The 6,682-nt window shown below is 39.6% G+C and overlaps 1 non-coding gene across 1 annotated transcript; it reads right to left on the bottom strand.

Moving 5' to 3' along the window:
* Window positions 1–6,299: 6,299 nt before the first annotated feature.
* LOC129398956 (U6 spliceosomal RNA) lies at window positions 6,300–6,406 on the bottom strand. Its single transcript, XR_008626815.1, has one exon. It is a non-coding gene; the product is annotated as a U6 spliceosomal RNA (small nuclear RNA).
* Between the last annotated feature and the right edge of the window lie 276 nt (window positions 6,407–6,682).

Below are 6,682 nucleotides of genomic sequence, written 5' to 3'. Positions count from 1 at the left end.
ACAGTCTCCATACATGGGTGCAAGCACTTGCTGGAACCCCAATTCCTAAAGCTGTCTCTGGTTCCCGCTCGTTCCACATCCACCGGCTCTGCAGAGACATGGGCACCCGGGCCGAAAACCCGGCCGGCCGGAGCCGAGCACCGGCCCCGGCTGGGGCTGGCCCTGTATCCCGCGGCTCTTTCAAGTTCAAAGCACACTTTTTTTTTTTTTCCGCGCCACAAGTTCATACCTTCTCAACAGACCCACAAAATGTCGGACACCACGCCTTCTCCCGGAAGGGAGAGAGACCAAGAAGGAAGGTTATTTCCTCCGTTAGCCGGCGTGGGGCAAAAGCTTAGTTCACAGTCTCCATACATGGGTGCAAGCACTTGCTGGAACCCCAATTCCTAAAGCTGTCTCTGGTTCCTGCTCATTCCACATCCACCGGTTCTGCAGAGGCATGGGCACCCGGGCCGAAAACCTGGCCGGCCAAAGCCGAGCACCAGCCCCGGCTCTAAGGAACTTCTCTTGTACACAGCCAACCTGTGTTCTACATATGGGCCCCTGAGCACCACCAGAGAAATCCCTTAGTACAGAAGCAAGTCCTGAGTACTACCAGATGTGGCCCATTCCCCTTCCCAATAAAATAATGAAGAAATAGATAGATAGTATAGAGGTTAGAGTATTTGTTTTGTCTTGCATGTGTCTAACATGGTTCAATCCCAGTACTATATATGGTTCCTTGAGCACCTTAATGAATGATCTCTGAGCACAGAGATGGGAGTAAGTCAGTATAGCTGGATGTGACTCAAAAACCTAATAATAAAAATAATGGTAGTAGTAATGATAATGATAAAGTAACTGAGCTTTATTCTAACATACCCACCTTGAAAGGTATAGATTTCTTTTATTGTATCTTTAGATTTTAGATTTTTTGAATTCTTTTTTTTTTTTTTTTTTTTGCTTTTTGGGTCACACCCAGCGATGCTCAGGGGTTACTCCTGGCTTTGCACTCAGGAGTTACTCCTGGCGGTGCTTGGGGGACCATATGGGATGCCGGGGATCGAACCCGGGTCGGCCGCGTGCAAGGCAAACGCCTTACCCGCTGCGCTATCGCTCCAACCCCGATTTTTTGAATTCTTTTTTAAATTCATTTTCAAACTTTTAATGAATTTTCTTGAGTTGAAGATAGGCAAGTATGAGATTATTCTATTCAGAATCTTTGGGGGAAGCAAAGTATGATCTCTGTGACTTGTTTCCTTTTCTAAATCACATTCTAGACAAGAAATTGGCTTCCAAATCATTCTATGCAATTCTAGAATTATATTTCTATGGCTTCAAAAACCCTATTCAGAGCTCATAAACTCAGTCCACGGATATTTAAACTCCACAAGGAAAATTTGATTCAAATTGACTATGTCTGTTTATTTAATGTGTCCATCTAGGAACAGGTTCTTCTGTCTTTTGAGTTTGTTTTGGGGGAATATGGATATGAGAGTCTGGCTGGGCCCTCCACAGCATGCCTATGTTCCAGGGCCATTTTTATTGGCAGGAACTTTATTATGCCAAACTAAATGGACTGGTTTAATAATTCTGAAAATAATCTTTAAAGTTAATCAATAATATAAGTTGGATTTAATGTAGATCACTTTTTTCTTATTCTTCATCTACCAATGCAGACTTGAAAACATCATAACTTGAAAACACTTAAATGTATTTCATGCCATTAATAAGAAGAGTCCAAGCAGCAGAAAGTAAGAAAAATAAAAAGTTTGATTCTGGCAGGGGAATCCAGCATCTCTTCTGTCAAATATCAGAATTGTGGAGGTAGGAGGCTGCAACACTTTCATGGAAAACTGAAAGAATGCCTTTATGAGAATATGATCCTCAAACAGAGGTTGTGCATCTGGCCCATTCCTCATTGAACAAAACGTCTACTTTCCCACTCGAGGTCTGCTTGTTCCTGGTTTTAGACAACATCTCTTGGAAAACTTGCAGCAGTGGTATGAGTGTGTTCCACTTTGATGCAAAGAACCCATCAGAATAGTGAAAGGATTACTCATAGTGGTTGTGTGAGATTTTGTTGTCCAAAGATTTTGGTTGACTACATTTTTCCATTTTCAACTGAGTGGGCCAATGGGAATATTCTTGAGAGGTTATAACTGGACTCATCTGAAGAAGGAAATTAAGCCTTTGGTTGAGCCCTGTTAGAGCTCATTAAAACAGTATATTGGATACATGCCCCAGATTTTCTCTAATTTCTCTCTGTCACCTAGTAAGATGTTACTAACAAGCAGTGGGTGAGTAACATGTTCATTGATCAGACTTGCATGATGGGAAAACTGTACCACTTAAGAGCCTCAAAGAAAAAGAAAGTGATGATGGATAATTTGAAGACATTTCTGTTCCTGCAATTAACAGAGGAACTGGAGACCAGGATTGGAGCATGCAAACACTGAAGAACCATAGAGGGAAGCAAGAAACGTGAAGCTGAGTCACAATCTCATGATGTCACAATCTGATCAGAAGTTCACCAGTATAATAAACAGATTTCCACTCACCTCTCTTTTCCTTCTGTGACTTTCAAATCATGTCAGAGGAGATTCTATTGGGAGAGACCTAGCATGCTGTTATAGGAGAGAGTGAGAGTAAGAATTGGGACATTCAGATCTTGACAATAGAAGTTATCATTTCCCATCAATATTTTACTCCATGGTGTATAGATAAATTCCCTGTAATATAAGGGAAGTAAGTGGATGCTGGCCTCCAAATGGAATGCTTTCTGTTATAGGATGTCAAGTCAAAAACCATTAGGGTACAAATGATGTATATTATTAAACTAGACCCATAAAACTACTAGTTTCTCTGAAAAGTCCTATAGAAAATGACTGCACTAAATTATTAATGATATTAGTCATCTACTGTCGTTTAGCAAAGCATCTTAAAACTTAGGGGTTAAAAGAAACACACATTTGTGACCTCATAGATTCTGTAGGTCTTCAATTTAGACATGACTCATTGGGTCCTTTATTTCTGAATCTTTCATGAGGTTTTAATCAAAATATAAGCCTGAACTTGGACCTTGTATGAAAGCTCAATTGAGGAAGGATCTACTTCCATGTTCACATACGTGGTTTTTGGCAGTCAGTTAAGGTTTGAAAAAACTGAATCTCTCAGTCCCCGTTGTTGTGGGCTGGAGCCCATCCTCACTTAGACATGTTGGACCTCTCTAACTTTGTCAACTTGTTTCTTCAAAGTCAGCAAGAAATTTTACTAAAAAGAGGAAGTCATAATCCACTGTAATTCCATCCCAAGGATGATAATACCTCCATGGTGTGGTAGTCTATTTGTAAGAAACAAGTTTTTACAGGGGACTGGTGGGTGTTGGGCAAAGATACCTAAGATTACTTGGGTCACCTTTGAAGCTGTCTATACTTTAACTATACTAATATGTAATGAAATATAATCAATTTTGTTATATTAAGGTGTAGTCATCATATTGACTTATTTCAATAAATTGATTAATTGTCCTTGATTCGTGGAAATGGGATACAGGTGTGAATCTCAGATTAGCACATTAAGGAGACAGTCTCCAGCCACAGAAACAGGTACATCTAAGAGAATATGTAGTTTGACAAAGACAGCAACTCCACTCAGGTCGCAACCCCTGCTGACCTCCAGAAGGTCAAGAAGTTCAGCAGCAGAGAAACTGAAGCCACATGACCCCAGGGTCTAGTCCAGAAACTTGAAGCCAGCTATGCCCTTTGAGACACACGTTTCTTCTACACTTGCTCAAGCAGAACATGAGCTCCTTCAATTATGTTCTCTTACCCATAGGTTAAGGTGCATGCTATTATGTTCCTCCTCTCCCTTGCCCTAAACTCTCAACCTCAACATTCATATCTCTCTGCATGTAAATATGAAGCTCATATCTGTAAACTTCGGAATGCTCTTCTATCCGGGGTAGTGAATCCTACTACTGTCACTGAAATTTCTTGTTCCTGTCAGGACAGGTTAGGTTCTCATGGTTTATAGAGAGAATGGCATATTGCATACTGGAGTGCTTTTTTTTAAAAAAAAAAAATCCACTTGTCACAACTTTAGGTAAAGTGCTTTTGTGGCCATTATCACTTAATTAATGCTTTAACCTATCCTGTAAATTCATGAGGCCAGGAGTTATATGTTTCTTATTGACCATTTATTATTGCATCATCATCTACCACAATTGTACAGGTGAAGGGAGAAAATTCTTTTCTTAAATATGCTCTTGAAATTTTCCATTACTATTTTAGTATTTCAGAAAACTTGGCTCTTTTCTACAGACCCACTTACCAGAAAATCACTTGAAAGAAGCTTCTCCTCCTAAAAATACAGAATCCAGGAGATTTCTTTTTGCTTTACAGATCTTCCTCCAATTCATCACTTTTTATCCCCATGTAAAAATCAGCATTCACTAGAAACTCAACATTCACTCCTACTACCAGTATTAGCCCTACTGGTTTGATCTGTGAACTTCTTAGTCATTTTATAATGTGCATTTTATAATGTGCATTGGAGGGTGGGGTAGTAGGAATTATCACACCCAGAAGTGCTTGGGGTCTATTCTCACCTTTGTCCTCTCAGTGATGCTCAGAGAAATATTGGTGGCAGGGACTGAAGCCAGGACTACTGTATGTACTCAGTTCCTTAAGCTATCTCTCCAGTGCTCATTTTTATTAAAAAATGTTAACATTTCCCATCCTGGTTTTCCTCTTTTTTACTCCAAGTTTTTGATCATTTTAGTGGCTTCCATTGCTGGGCATTTTCAGGATCAAGCAGGATAAAGCAACTCTAGATATACTTCATGCACTAACAACTCAGAGTCATAGATGCTTGGCTCCTGGCTACTTAGACACTCACCATCTTTCCTCTAGTTCAGCCACCAACACTTGGCCTTGATAGACATTCTAATCACCTCAGACTTTTCTGCCTTGTCCCTTGTAAACTCCAATCTTCTGCTCCCAGAGGATGACCACCATGTGCTTCTAGGCTGCCCACATTCTAAAATTCACACCTCTTCTTCAAGTTCCTCAAGATATCCAATCTCTGGTATCTTTGTTTCTCATAAACTTATATGTCTATTTTATCCATTCTGGACATTGTTCATTATCTCAGGGGGGCTCTGCAGACAGATTCATCAGTTTGAATGGCTGTAACATTGCTTACACCCATGTGACTCTGAAGGGTGTTCTCAACTGTAGACAGGGCAACACCAAGTACCTATTTCATTAAATTATTGAGAGTTAAATGAGATTACAATGATTGCAGAGTTCTTAACAGGATATCCATCAAATAATATGCATGAAATAAAGTGTATTCTATTGATTATGATGATGGGGTAAAGTCAGTTTCTCACCAGTTGCTCTCCTATGCTTTCTATGCTTTCCTCCTCATATCTAGTGCATCCATCTATGCTCTATTCCATCTCTTCCCACCTTTCAAGTCTTTACTCCAACTATTGTTTTAAACTAATATCTCTAGTTTAGTGCTCTATTACAACTGAGTATGATGCTTAATATTATTCAATTAAATTATGAATTATTAAATTATTGTTTAATATTACTCAAATTAAATGTATAAACAAGAAAACTTTCTCAATCCTGTATCTCTTATCTTTCCTCTTTATTTCTTTTTTTTTAATTTTTTAGATTTATTTCTATTTTTTTATTTATAATAAATTTATTTATTTTTAATTAATGAATCACCATGAGGGTACAGTTACGGATTTATACACATTTGTGCTTATGCTTCCCTCATACAAAGTTCGGGAACCCATCCCTTCACCAGTGCGCATACTCCACCACCAGTAAACCCAGCATCCCTCCCATCCTCCCCAATCCCATCTCCCCCCACCCCGCCCTGTCACTGTGGCAGGGCATTCCCTTCTGTTCTCTCCCTCTAATTAGCTGTTGTGGTTTGCAATAAAGGTGTTGAGTGGCCACTGTGCTCAGTCTCTAGCCCTCATTCAGCCCACAACTCCCTTCTCCCACATGGCCTTCTACTACATTATAGTTGGTGATCCCTTCTCTGAGTTGCCCTTTCCCCAGAATGTGAGGCCAGCCTCCAAGCCATGGAGTCAACCTCCTGGTAGTTGTTTCTACAATTCTTGGGTGTTAGTCTCCCACTCTGTTATTCTATATGCCATAGATGAGTGCAATCTTTCTATGTCTGTCTCTCTCTCTCTGACTCATTTCACTTAGCATGAAACTTTTCATGCCGATCCACTTAAATAAAAAATTTGTGACCTCCTTTTTTCTAACAGCTGCATAGTATTCCATTGTAAAAATATGGAACGCTTCACGAATTTGCGTGTCATCCTTGCGCAGGGGCCATGCTAATCTTCTCTGTATCGTTCCAATTTTAGTATATGTGCTGCCGAAGCGAGCACTCCTCTTTATTTCTTTTTTAATTTTTTTTATTTTTATAGTATCTTTATTGTTCTTTTATTTATTTATTTTTTACTTTATCTTTCTTTCTTTTTTTTTTTTAATTGAATCACCATGTGGAAAGTTACAAAGTTCTCAGGCTTATGTCTTGGTCATACAATGCTCAAACACCCAACCCTTCACCAGTGACCATATTCCACCACCAAAAAAAGATCAAACAAAACAAAACAAAAACAGTATACCTCCCACCCCCCACCCCCCCTGCCCCGCAAAGACTG

Source organism: Sorex araneus, chromosome 9 (assembly GCF_027595985.1).
Source record: "Sorex araneus isolate mSorAra2 chromosome 9, mSorAra2.pri, whole genome shotgun sequence".
NCBI lineage: Eukaryota > Metazoa > Chordata > Mammalia > Eulipotyphla > Soricidae > Sorex > Sorex araneus.
Note: the sequence above shows the minus strand (reverse complement) of the source record. Positions and strands in the feature narration are given on the sequence as shown.